At 28.3% G+C, this 14951-nt stretch overlaps 1 protein-coding gene across 1 annotated transcript in view; it reads left to right on the top strand.

The window, feature by feature from the left end:
- Nucleotides 1-996: 996 nt before the first annotated feature.
- Nucleotides 997-14951, top strand: part of LOC107452228 (thyroglobulin) — a 32659-nt gene continuing 18704 nt past the window's right edge. Inside the window, exon 1 of the mRNA XM_087160387.1 lies at nucleotides 997-1143. The gene's annotated coding sequence lies outside the window, so the exon portion shown is untranslated. The remainder of the gene's footprint in view (nucleotides 1144-14951) is intronic.

The raw sequence follows: 14951 nt of genomic DNA, 5'->3' as shown, positions 1-14951 counted from the left end.
AAATAAGTTTTAGAGGAAAGCGAGTATATACTTAAATAGAAACTTTTCTTTTTTTTTTTTTTTTTTTTTTGCTTGTTTTATTTGTTTTGTTTTTTGTTTCAAACTTTCATATACACATACACAATATTTGTTATTCTTGGTTAATCATCAATTTTACGTAAGTTATCTCAATAAAAACAAATTAAAATGGTATGTTGGTGATTTTCTTCTAGAAACTGATGTAAAAAGTTTGAACACAAAGAACTTATTGTTTTTCTCTTGACCAGAGGTGACTTCTGCTGTCTGGTAACAGTATTTTTTATTCATTTTAACCTATAAAAAATTAGCTGATAGCTCACAAATCAATTTTTTTTCACAAGATTAAATTTTACATAGATCAAAATGAATGAAGAGAACAGTTACCGGATAGTGCATGCAAAATTATTTGAGAGAATTCCTTTCCAAATAGGATTTTAGTAAAAACATTAATATCGATTTTATAAAAAATCCTGATGTGATTGGGGAAAATGAAGGTCATTTTCGAAATCAGCACATCAAATAACATATAAATCAATAATAACTTGTCTTGTATTTTTCAAAAAGTTCAATTTCGCAGGCTTGTGTTATTATACATTACTCGATTTCATTACTTTCATTACATAACATCGATTCATTATTCGTTTTCTTATAAATAAGAAAACCATTAACGTGATCTCGATAAGCGGAAAAGTCAAATCATTCTTTTAAATTTTATCCTGAAACACAACATAATTTCATTTTTAAGGAAGTAAAACATCAAATCTGTAATTTTAATTAACATTTCTGTTTTTTTAATTCTTTTCCAGTTATAAATTTGCTGCAGTTGCAAGATTTTTGAAAAAGTGTAGAAAGTAATGACCTCAGTTATTAAAAAATAATGACTTAGAGTTGGCAAAAAAGGCAATGAGCACACATTTATATCTGATATCTATCTATATTCTCTAATGATTTCTGTATTTTCTGACGATATCTATAGATATTGCGTTGCACCGTAATGTAATTTGCGATTGAAATATTATAAATAAATACAGTTTCTTGTAATGAAGTGAGAGTTTTTTAGGCACTCAAGGCATTTTGTGAGTATTGCAAAGTAATTTTTATCGAAGAGCTGTTTATAAATGCATCGTAAGTAGGTTTTTGCTAAACGTTTTATTACCATGTTTAACACGTTGAATGCCATGGGAGTCACCGGTGACCGACGAAGCCAAGATTATTAGAATCACATAATTCGAGTAAAATTTTAGTATAATTATCGTTACTATAATGGTTTGAAGAAATTAATGCAATATAGAACACACAAAAATAGTTTTATTTATGTACACAGAGATGCCAACTTGCTTCGGACAGCAAATAAATATTTTCAAGTGGTAGTTTATTAATTGCGATTCTTGGTTTAATGAATTCAATTTAGTAGATTTTTATCCACCAATATTTCTAAACAATTCGTAGGCTCATATAATTCACCACCTTTCTCATTTAAGTCATGCTAAACTTTTCAAAAAACCAACAAAATCTGGCTAATATTTACAAATTTAGTTTGCAGTATCTTACAGTTTGGCGAGACGGGCAAGCCATGTAAAATTAGCGTGGTATTCAACGTGTTAATAAAGTGTTCAAAAGCTCCATTACTTGATCTTGTAAAAATTGAATCACCCTGAATAACTTTTGTTTTAATGGTCGGATTTTCACGAACTAAGTGTCAATCTTAATGGTTCCTGGAGGTGACCTCAAATATCCTAATTAATTCGTACTAACTATTAATTAAGTTACGAAATCAGACTCAAAAACGTACTTTCTCGGAATAAACATATATATTTTTTTAACATATTTGGATTTTTAACCTTCAAAATATAGGGGGTAGCCGCAATCTGGGAAATATGGTCCCCATAGTCTGGTCAGGTGAGCGATCCAAAGTTCGGACCCCTTAATGTTAATTTCACTTTTTGCGTAGTCATATTTTTAAAACTAATAAAGCAATTCAAAGAAAATTGCACTCACTTATAAAACCATTTACCCAAAGATAATTTTATGCAAAAGAAATATTTTAATAATTATTTATTATTTTTTATTATTTAATTTCATTGTGGATGAAAAAATTTTGAATTATGAGGTATAATTTTTTTTATATCGTATTAATCTACGTATTTTTCTACATCAAAATCTAAAGTTTCAAAAATTTTTATATGGTAGAAGCCGAGGAAAATTAAAATGAATTATATTTTGAAAAATAATCTGGCCACAATGAAGAAAAATTTAAATGCGGCGATTAATCGTTAAATGTGGTTAGCTTACGAGGACTTGATTAACGCGTAAATTTCATTCATATATTTTCGCTGATAACCGATTGCTTATCCTTTTTTTAAATTATAAAATACAATGTTTTTTTTTTTTTTTTTTTTTTTTTTTTTTAGATTTCTAAAAATTTATTCTTCATTTAAAGAAGAGATTTGGAAAGATTATTGGATAAAGGAGAGATTATTGAATAAAAACATTTTATTAACAATTGCTGAGTTTTATAACAGCATGTTTCTGATAGAATGTAATTATATATCAGCTTTTTTTATTTTAATTGTTAGTTTCTTCTTTTAATAACTGATGCAATTTCAATAATATACCAAAGTATGCATGGATTTGCAATAAGGCGTTTATGAATTTTTTCAATATCTATTTTAAAATTATTAATACGAGTGCGTAGTCAACATTTTTAAGCATCTTAAAACTTCTTTACATCTTATATATCGCCTTAATCTTAAAATAAATTTGTAAATTATCTGTCTGCGCGTGTTTCGCAGAATAATTTTTCTAACTTTTTAATTAAATTTTAACGTTCCACAAAATGTTATTTTTTATGCTATCATATACATTATTTTCTATTAATATACTAATCAATTGTTTTAGTACTTTAATTTATGTTTTCCTTTAAAATAAAATTACTTTTTAAGTTATCGTTAAGTTTTTATTGAAAGGAAACTTAGAATTATTGTCAGCTAGCTGAGAATTAAATCTTGTTAAGAAATTAAAAATATTCTACTGATCAAAATCATTCGATGCTGAACAGCTGACTATTTACTAAGCATGCTTATTGTTTTCGAAAAATGAAGATAAATTATTTATTTTCTTCTTTTATTGTTTCTTATTTATTTGAGTAATGAAAAGTAAATGCTTATGTATGCAAAGCAAAAAAATACAACAGATTGTTTTGTTTTTTAAATGAGCAAAAAACTATGGACATACAATTTTATTTCGACGTTCAAAGTTATTCTTGGCCGCTAACTTAAAGAAAATTACCCTTTTCTCTTAAAAACTTGAAAAAATCCGCTTAAAAGGTTGTTTATATTATTTCTCAACTTTTGCACAGTTCAAAAAAACATTGCTATATCAGAAAAATGTTCGATATGCCTTATTTTGTTAAACAATTACTAAAATAAAAAATTGCAAGAAGATTCGAAAAATGCGCTATTTTTAGAATCATCATCTCAAAAATTATTCTTTTTCTAACATTAGGATTTTTTCTTCTTAAATTACCTATAATTATAGCTTTAATACACGTTTTGAAGAAATAATGAATACAAATTTGGATCTAATATTTCGTAATAAGGAATCAAGAATATTTATAATTCATTGATAATTGTCTCATTGCACCGAAATAGTTAAGGCTTTTCGAAACAATCGGTCTTGCTATTTAACTATTAACTATCGGTCGGACTATTTAACTTTGATTCTTTGAACTGGCAGTCATTTCATGCATGTCAATCAACTTTAAAATTTCGAATATAAAATGCAAAAATTACGAGAATGTGTAAGCTGGCTTTAATTAATAATAAAAAACGAACAAAATCGTCGGCAAAAGAAGTTATCTCATGAAAAGAATACCAGAGTTAAAAACTGTAACAAGTGTTACTCTTGTTTAATTTGGGGTATTATCAACCTAAATTTTCCTTTCTTTTAATTTTGTAAATTATTTTTTTTAATAAACTAACAAAATGAGTTTGTAAATAATATCCATTCGTTTTACTAGAAACCAAGTTTAATTAGTATCATTTGCAAATCATATGAAGTGCAAATTCATGAGCTCAGGCGTAGGGTAGTAGAATATTTCATGCATGATCAGTAGTTTCAAGAGTGAACTCTTATATTAGAAGGCAGCTAACTTCTTTAAAAATTCGAATTCAGAAAAATACTTGTTATTTTACAAATGTTATAAAGCATGTGTATTTTTTGAATGGTTATTTATATAATTTTCACATTGACCTTTGGTCTTACTTTGATGAAGCAAAAACGAAGACCCTAGTAAGCAGCCAAAAACTAAATTATTATGAATTATTATCTTTTACATTTTTTTTGAATTCTCTAACCTTGCTATTTAAACTCTGTGATCCGCTGTAATATGTTTTTTTTAAGTCGAAATATGGAATTTTTTTTATATTTTTTTCAATTAACATACATCAACATAGTTCAAAAAATTAACATTTTTAAAGATTTGAACTCATTTTTTTCAAAGAGCAAATTTCTAACAATACTTCGGTGAATAATAAAAAAATAATTTAGCACAATTTCTGAGTTAGTTTATCCTCTAAATACTCCGCCCCCTCCCGCAATTTAAAATTCGATGCTAAAATTGATCAGTTTTTGTAAAAAGAGACTGTTACAAAGCAACTGAAATAAAAGAACTGATAGGGAAGAATACATAAAAGTTTGCTACCCTGCACTAAATAAATTATTTATATTAAATAATCAAAATATAAATTTACAAAATATTTATTTGTTTTATATAATTTTTACATTTAAAAATGAGAAGTTTTATGGCATTCAGCTAATTTATGCTTCAAAATATTTGCAATGTTCGAAATACTTAAAAGGTATCCACTTAAATCCTATAGGAAGGAATTCAAACATTTTGATTCTATTTATAGTTTTCTATAAATTAAGCCACAGATTATTTAACCAAAGAATGTCACTGACTTATTTTTCAAAAAATTAAATTATTAATTTAACTCAGTAAAACTTGAAAGAGTTATCTACCGCATACGCATTAAGTTTCAGATAATTACTTTTATTAAACATTTTTACCTTATATAAAGCGGTGGGTTGAATAGTTCCTCCTAGCAGCATTAATTTTTAAATATTGATGCTAAGATATTTTTTCACCTGTAGTTACTGCGACAATCTTCTAATAATTTCAGAAAATAAATAAATACCAATGAAATGATTTGTTTACATAAATACTGGAAATAGTTAAGGGTAGAGGGATCACAGTATTTTCTCTAATTTAACAATTAAAACTAGTAAAATTCTAATTAAAATTAGCTAATCTCTAAATAATCTACAACTGCAAAATACAGCGATAAACTTTAAGTAAAATTAAGTCCAACTTCTGACGAATTTTAATTTTTTCTAAGATTTGAAACTTTTATTTTTATTTTTTTTTATTTGATATTTCATTTAGTCAAGAATTTTTATTTAGTCAAGACATTTAGTCAAGAATATTTCATTTCAGTCAAGAATCTAATTCTTAATAAATTAAGAACACTGTGGTATCAGTATCGATCCTAATTATTAAGTTATCATTAAATTTAAAATTAAATTTTGAAACCCAACATTTCGTGACCACAAATTTATGAGTTTTTGAAGTTAAATAATGAATGTTGTGGTGAATATAAACATAATAAAATACATTTTCTTAGTTTCCCCCTCATTTTTAACTTCTTAAAGACCTTACGAACTCTACTTAAAATGAGGCTATCGTATCAGATGTCGGTAGTGGTGGTGAGAATAGTAAAATAAAGGAATAAAGCAAAGAAACTTTAATAACCATATTTGGTAAACGGAGCTGGTGTTCCTGCTTAAGAAAAAAATTCGAAATCGATTTGTACTTCAGTTCATGGCCAAGAAAATATGCAAGGACACCACAGGCGAATAAAAATGTAAGAAGTGGTTTAAACTCAATTATTACTTGCTTATTTATTATCTTTTTAATTATTCCATCTTAATTTCCACTATGACTTACATTTCAAATTATTCATATTTGAAGCAAAAGCATTCTATCGCATTCATGATGCTGGACGTGGCCAAAGCCTTTGACCGCGTTTGGCATCAGGGGATAATATATAAATTAAGAATAATATACCTGACGACCTCATCTTAATAATCAATAGTTATCTAACCTAACATTCAGCATCAAAGTAAATAATGCACTTTCAACCACAAGGAAACTAAAGCCGGAGTCCCATGGGGCTCCATAATAGGGCTGGTATTATTCCTTATATACTATGTCGACTTTCCGAATTTTAAAGAAAATAATAATATCACCACCGCTTTTTATGCTGACGACACAGCTATTATCGGCAAATCTTTGTCCTTCCTCACTTAAAGCTGTACAAAACTTATATAAGCAAATCCCAAAAATTGAAAAGTGGTGTTCCACTTGGAAAACTGCCATAAACGCTTCAAATTAGAAATAATTGTTATCAAAAGAAACAGCAAAAGAATTAAAAAACAAATCCCAGATGTACACCTCTTTGGAGAAAAAGTCCTTAATGTAAATTAAAACCAAATATCTAGGCGTGACTATCACCAATAATCTCAATTGGAATGCGCATATTAAAAGTGTTTCTTGAAAGGCGGGAGGGGCTTTTCTAACCCTAAAACCAAAATACTAGAGAAAAATTTCCAACTGAAATTAAATACCAATCGTACACACTATCTGCAGTGCATCAGACCTATCATTAGTTATGCTGCACCTGCATGGAGTGCTACAACAAAAACGCAAAAGAAGAAACTATTAACTACAGAAAATAAAATGTTAAGAAGAATCACAGGTGTTCATAAACATGAACGACCTGCGAAAAGACTTAAACCTGGATAATATTAACCAACACGTAGTCAAGCTAAGTGCTTCCTTTTTCAAAAATGCATTAAATTGTAATACTTGTGATTACAAAGATAATTTTAATTTTGACCTCATCAAAGACATCACTAGATATAGCCATGCAACTGCGTTCTTCCTGTCTGACGGGGCACTCTCAAAGAAATTCTGTAAATAATGATCATAATTTTCTCTCCCCATTGTCTTTTGTATTATTTTTTTATTTTATATTTTGTATTTTAATCATGTATGATCAGGACTGTTCCTGGGGAGCAACCTGTGAAAGAAAGCAGCTGGGGAAGCAGGTCTCCAGGACATAGGGCACTCCCCACCCCACACCATCATAGTTGCGCTCCACAAATTTTATTACGTCTCTCAATCAGATGGATGAGTTAAAGGCCTTAAATGGGCTGTATACTCAGATGACAAACTCATATAGGTATCCCTTATGAAAAAATCGAGGTATAAATGAGGTATAAACTAGGTATATTTTAAAGGTATAAAGGAGGTTGTTGTTTAAATACGTCGTAAAGGTTGAAAAGGGTGCAAATTAATACCTCAAAATCAACCTCAAATATACCTTAAATATATCTCCAGAGGTATATATGTTTCAGCCTGAAGTATATTTTTTTACACTTGTGGAAGTATTTATTCAACAACCTAAGGTGCGTCATTTTACACTTCAGGTTATTATAAATCAACCTCAGGTGTATTTTGTTCGACTTCAGGTACTTATTTTTCAACCTCAGGTATCTAATTTTATGCTTGTAGAGGTAGATATTTTTCAACCTATGGTGTGTCATTTTACACTTCAGCTTATTATAAATCTACCTCAGGTGTATTTTGTTCGACATCAGGTAATTGTTTTTCAACCTCAGGTACATAATTTTATGTTTGTAGAGGTATATATTTATCAACCTGTGGTGTGTCGTTTTACACTTCTGGTTGTTATAAATCAACCTCAAATGTATTTTGTTCTACCTCAGGTAATTATTCTTCAATCTCAGGTATATAATTTTATGCTTGTAGAGGTATATATTTTTCAACCTAAGGTGGGCCATTTTACACTTCTGGTTGTTATAAATCAACCTGAAGTGTATTTTCAACAATTGGGAAGGTTATTTTTAATTAGCGCCATGTTTTCCATGTTCTACCTTAAGTTATTATTTCGTAACCTCAAGTATATATTTTTGTATTTTTAGAAGTATTAATTTATCAACCAAAGATGTTTTTTTTAGCACTTACGAAGGTGAGGTGTTATACGGACCACCTAGTTTATTAATTTTTAGACTCACTATATAAAAAATATAATATATATATAAAGATATTATATATATTATATGAAGAATAATGTACATTACATTTTTTTCACTAGTAGAGATCATTTATCAACCTGAAATTTTTAATATTAAACCTTCGGTAGTAATTGCTTCTTTTGTTAAGCTATAAAAGAAAGTTTCAAATGCATAATTCTTCTATAATTTTAATAGATTGATTTAAATCATCTTAAAATAACACTTATCCAAATTCTACAGTTAGTAAAAATTATTTATGGGAACTCATACTCGTATTTTTAGAAGATAGTTGTCTAAGGTGCTTGAATTTTTAAAGCTATAAAACTACAAATTTAAATAATTAGTCAGCTGAAATTCAAAGGACTTTTTATTTAAAACTAAAATTTCACTTTTTTTACAAACCAACAAAATTATTTTAAATACTGTTTCCGTCTACATGTTGAAACTTGTAATTATTGGAACCTAAAAGGAAAAAAAATATAAATTAGTAAGAAAGTCATATTTACAATAATAGTGGCAGGTCTTAAAATATTAGAAAGTATTTTTTTATCATTTAAATTAACTGGATGAAATTAATTTTCCTTTTCAGATAAATATCTTCTGCCATTTCTATTCAATCCTCGTAGCTAAAAAGCATGTCATAAACGCAGCCACAAAATAAAATTCACTGAAGACAGTATTACCATTAACAACATTTACAGAAATTCAAATATACAGGGTGTTTATAAAATCTCGGACCCATTTTGATATTTAATAACTCATAAAATAATAAAGATAGATTAAAATTAATAACATAAATGGTTAGATAGACTCAAAAACTTTCATGAACCTTGTCAATGACCTTCCACGTGTGCCCCCTTCGTCGCACGGAGAATATCAAGTCGATAGTCAATTTCACGACAGGTACCGGCAACCATGTCGGCATCCACAGAGGCTATTGCGGTTGTAATTCAGGCTTTTAGGCCATCAATGTTCGACACGATCCTCCTGTAAACATTGTCTTTATAAATCCCCAACGAAAAAAGTCCAGCGGCGTTATATCAGGTGATCTGGGTGGCCAAGGAATTGGACCTCCTCACCCAATCCATCTTCCTGTAAAATGGTCATTCAAAGAACTACGTACGATGATACCCCAATGAGGTGGTGCACCATCTTGTTTCAAAAAGACATGTGGCTGAAGCTCTTCTAGTTGTGGAAATACGAAGTTTTCCAACATGTCTAAGTATACGACTGATGAGATTGTCTTTTCTGTGAAAAAGAAAGCTACCTCTCGTTAAATTGACTATCGACTTGATATTCTCCGTGCGACGAAGGGGGCACACGTGGAAGTTCATTGACAAGGGTCATGAAACTTTCTGAGTCCATCTAACCATTAATGTTATTAACTTTAATCTATATTATTTTATGAGTTATTAAACATCAAAATGGGTCCAGGACTTCATAAACACCCTGTATAATTCCAATCTTATTATGCAATTTTAACACTTCTTATTTTTCTCTACATCTGTAACATTATGGTACTTGTAAGTTTAATAATTAGATTTCCTTCCTTTTCTTTTTTGAAAATCTTTAAACTCAATAAACCTAGTCTATATTTTTCAACTTTTTGTCAGACTTCCTGAAACTAGCAGCTTTTTTTTTAAATTTTTGATGCTGATTCTGAAAAGGACTTATGTTATTGTCAATCACATCAGAGTTTCTTAAAAAATAGTTATTTTAATAATTTTTAATCAATGTAATCAAGAATCTACAATCGTTTAATAAATTAAAATTTTAAAGTTATGTACCAATTTTTATTCTTTTTTTTACACTCAATCGAATAGAACAAATTACAAGCTGATAAGGAGCATTTATTTTAAAGTTGTGAGTAATTTTATGAGAGGAAAATGCCTAAGAGAGAATGATTTGAAATAATACTTTTAAAATAAGTTGAGTATAATATCTCCTATATAACTTATAATACCTAACAGAATAAAACTAATAGTTAGTTGTTACAAACATTTGTTTAAATATAAATACACATCCCATGGGATGAAACTCAAAATAATGCATATTACTTTCAACAATAAATGTTTTTATTTGCAATTGATTTTATTCAATTCAGGATTAAAATTGCATACTATACTGACTTATTTCTAAAATATTTAAGATTTCCGAAATTCGCACATTTTTGAAGTAGTAAACTATAAACAGCTGCATGAAAAAGCTCATAACCTTGAAACAAATTGTCATACAAACTTGAAATCGGATTTAATTTCATTCTGCCCAATATTCTAATAAGTAATAACAATCTGCTTAGTAAATAATTAATGTGAGTAAATTTAAAAAAAATAACATGTAGAGAAAAATAGCAGTTTTGTGATCAAACATGAAGAAGTGAGCCAGTACAGTTACTAGTTTTCAATTATCAAATATCTAGCAAACTATTCTTATCAACAATTACATAAATTCCGTAGTTTATTAGGAGAGATTACTTTTTCTTTTAGGTATAAATTCAGAACTATATCCTAGGGCAGGGATGGCGAACCAATGGCACGCGTGCCATTTATGGCACGTGACACAATATTTTGGGCACCCCACCGATCGCAATTGTTATTGCACTATGAATTGTTATTACACAAATGTTATTACATTATGAAGCATATGTAACAATTAAATTAAAAATCACAAAAACAAACAAAATAATAAACAACCATTAATAAGAAAATTAACAATTAATGCTAAAAAAAACAATTAATAACCATAAAAACAAGTTAACAATAAGTAACTAGCAAAAAAAATTAACAGTCTTGCTTAAACTAACATCTTACAACCAAATATAAGTTATTTTTCATCTAATCTGCAGCAACAGAAGTCACACTGATGTTACTTCAAGTTGAATTACGCCTATAACTGAGACATTGCAAAATGTATTTTTTTTTCTCAATGTAAATAGTTTTGAGTTGATAGTATTTAGTATTATTATTTTCCCAATAATCACGAAGTCAAAATTACTTGACGGCACGTCAATGACATCATTAAACAGCTTTTTAGAAAAAATGGCACGTTGGTGTATAAAGGTTCGCCACCCCTGTCCTAGGCAGTGGCGTATCTAGGGTATGGCAAGTATGGCGAATGCCATGGGCGCATTATTTCAAAAAGGCGCAAAATCGATCAACATCAACGATATTTTTACTTAAAAATTTTATTATGTGTTTTTTTTTAAATTTATATATATATATATATATATATAGAGAGAGAGAGAGAGTTAGTTAGAGGGGGAATTAAAATAAAGTATACAACATTTAACCATTTCATGTGGGCTCGAAAAGAAGACATCGTCTTTTGAGGAACTCTTTTTGTCACTGGGGGAGTGAAGTATGAAAGGGAACCGCTAATCGTAAAACAAAGTAGGTGACAAGCGTCAAACAATTCAGGTTAAATATAATTTGTTAATGCTCATGAATACATTCACGATAAATACTAAAATAAGTAACTGAAAAAAATATCTTTGTCCTTTCTGCTGTTATATTTACGACGATTTCGGCAAAAACAAAATTTTAATTATAAAATCATAATTTAAAGAATAATGCTTAATTTTTAATAATTATTACTCTCGTTGCTAACTTTTTGATACATTCCAATTAAAATATTTTTAATTTTAGAGAATTTCCTAAATAATCCCCATTTAATTTTCATCAAAATCCTTTTACTAAAAGTCTTTTAACCACATATATATTTTCAAATGCATTTAAAATTTTCGAAAATGTAGCTTAACATTGCTTTACAACAAGTCAAAGCTGTAATAGAAAGAATTTAAGTTATCACCAGGGCCGGATTAAGAACCTCAGAGGTCCTAAGTACTTATATTTTTGGATGCTCCTTAAATATAATTAAGAAGATCAATATAAATAAATAAAATATTTTTCTTAAAGAAAACTAAAGTAAAGTTTACAAAAATAAATAAATGTATATAATTGCAAAATTTAACACTTTTTGCACAGAATCTGGTGGAAATCAAAATTTTTCAATTAACTCTGTGAATGATTTTTAAGACTAATCAAGTATTTTTCGATTTTAGAGAAAAATTAAAATAATTCCTGGTATTTCATTTTTAAAAATTCATTTCAAAAATTTCCTGACCAACAAGCTATTTTCCCCCCTTTCAAATCTATAAAATATAACCTAATTTTATTTTCAAACTTTCCGAGTGTTATGCAATGTTTTCGAATATGCTTTTTAAATTTTTAATAAAAATATTTTCACTGTGGGTGTCAAGTTAATATTCACTTAAAAAAAAAAAATATCGAACTTTAACCAATTTTTATGGAGAATACAATAAGTTAATTCAGTATATAAACGAAATTAGTAATTAATAAAAATAACAAACAACTCTTTTTTTTCTATCTCGTAGAATGTTGAGAAACCTGAGACAGTTCTCCATGAATTAATAAAAGATTTCTTATTATCTACCCCATTTTTTATTATTATTAATTCAACTATTTCGCATTTTTTTGTAAAAATCGGTTTGTTTCCACTCCTTTGAAAAACGTAGTGTTTATTTTATTTTACATTATTATTTTATTCATAATAATCAATCAAAAATATTCTATACATTTAATGTGTTTAATGTAAAACAATTTAAAGTTCTGAATTAAAAATAAACTTAATTTATAATTAAACCGTTACATGCTGCTTCACTTTAATTTCATGTTTGTGAAAATTAACAACAGAAATAAAGTTTTGTATATAAGTGATAGTGTGATTATTTTAGAACGCACAATCATGGTTATATATAAAAATAAAATAATTAACTAAATAAAATATTTTCTATTACAAAAGTACGGAATATGTACTAGCATTAAGAATGTATGTTATTATTATGTATTAATGCAAGTTATGCCATGTTTCAAAGGTTTATATAGCCTGTGCTATGTATGATGTTATAGCTTTTGAGTAGTAAATATATCGATATATCAAATTTCTTCTTCCTCGGCAATGCATAACGTATTTATTTAAAATCATGTACTTTTCAATAATAAAAAAAGAAAACAAATCCTAAGAATATTTATTGATTTTTATTTGAATAGTTTACTTTGATATTCATTTCAGTTTAAAATAATTTACTTAAAAAAATGCTTTCGACTTAGATTATTTGATATTATTTATGTATATTTGAAAATACCATACGTTAAAATTAAACTATAATAAAGAAGTTGAATCCTTAAATTTAAAATATTTATCTATATGAAAAAATTGAGTAACAATATAAGAAACTAAAAGAAAATGAAAGGCGAACGAACGAATTTTAGGATGTTCAAAAGTGGGTGAGAAATGTAAAGAAACTTTTTCTCCTTATCTAAAGGAAAGTGAGACCTCCCATAGTGCATCCCACTGTAACTTTACTCTTTCTTTTGAAGAAGTCCCCCATTCTTCCTAATTATTAAGTTATCCTAATTATATCCTAAGCTTCCTAATTATATCGATCCTAATTATTAAGTTATCATTAAATTTAAAATTAAATTTTGAAACCCAACATTTCGTGACCACAAATTTATGAGTTTTTGAAGTTAAATAATGAATGTTGTGGTGAATATAAACATAATAAAATACATTTTCTTAGTTTCCCCCTCATTTTTAACTTCTTAAAGACCTTACGAACTCTACTTAAAATGAGGCTATCGTATCAGATGTCGGTAGTGGTGGTGAGAATAGTAAAATAAAGGAATAAAGCAAAGAAACTTTAATAACCATATTTGGTAAACGGAGCTGGTGTTCCTGCTTAAGAAAAAAATTCGAAATCGATTTGTACTTCAGTTCATGGCCAAGAAAATATGCAAGGACACCACAGGCGAATAAAAATGTAAGAAGTGGTTTAAACTCAATTATTACTTGCTTATTTATTATCTTTTTAATTATTCCATCTTAATTTCCACTATGACTTACATTTCAAATTATTCATATTTGAAGCAAAAGCATTCTATCGCATTCATGATGCTGGACGTGGCCAAAGCCTTTGACCGCGTTTGGCATCAGGGGATAATATATAAATTAAGAATAATATACCTGACGACCTCATCTTAATAATCAATAGTTATCTAACCTAACATTCAGCATCAAAGTAAATAATGCACTTTCAACCACAAGGAAACTAAAGCCGGAGTCCCATGGGGCTCCATAATAGGGCTGGTATTATTCCTTATATACTATGTCGACTTTCCGAATTTTAAAGAAAATAATAATATCACCACCGCTTTTTATGCTGACGACACAGCTATTATCGGCAAATCTTTGTCCTTCCTCACTTAAAGCTGTACAAAACTTATATAAGCAAATCCCAAAAATTGAAAAGTGGTGTTCCACTTGGAAAACTGCCATAAACGCTTCAAATTAGAAATAATTGTTATCAAAAGAAACAGCAAAAGAATTAAAAAACAAATCCCAGATGTACACCTCTTTGGAGAAAAAGTCCTTAATGTAAATTAAAACCAAATATCTAGGCGTGACTATCACCAATAATCTCAATTGGAATGCGCATATTAAAAGTGTTTCTTGAAAGGCGGGAGGGGCTTTTCTAACCCTAAAACCAAAATACTAGAGAAAAATTTCCAACTGAAATTAAATACCAATCGTACACACTATCTGCAGTGCATCAGACCTATCATTAGTTATGCTGCACCTGCATGGAGTGCTACAACAAAAACGCAAAAGAAGAAACTATTAACTACAGAAAATAAAATGTTAAGAAGAATCACAGGTGTTCATAAACATGAACGACCTGCGAAAAGACTTAA

Source organism: Parasteatoda tepidariorum, chromosome 4 (assembly GCF_982258835.1).
Source record: "Parasteatoda tepidariorum strain Cologne lab strain chromosome 4, Ptep-v5.0, whole genome shotgun sequence".
NCBI classification, from domain to species: Eukaryota; Metazoa; Arthropoda; class Arachnida; order Araneae; family Theridiidae; genus Parasteatoda; species Parasteatoda tepidariorum.
Note: the sequence above shows the minus strand (reverse complement) of the source record. Positions and strands in the feature narration are given on the sequence as shown.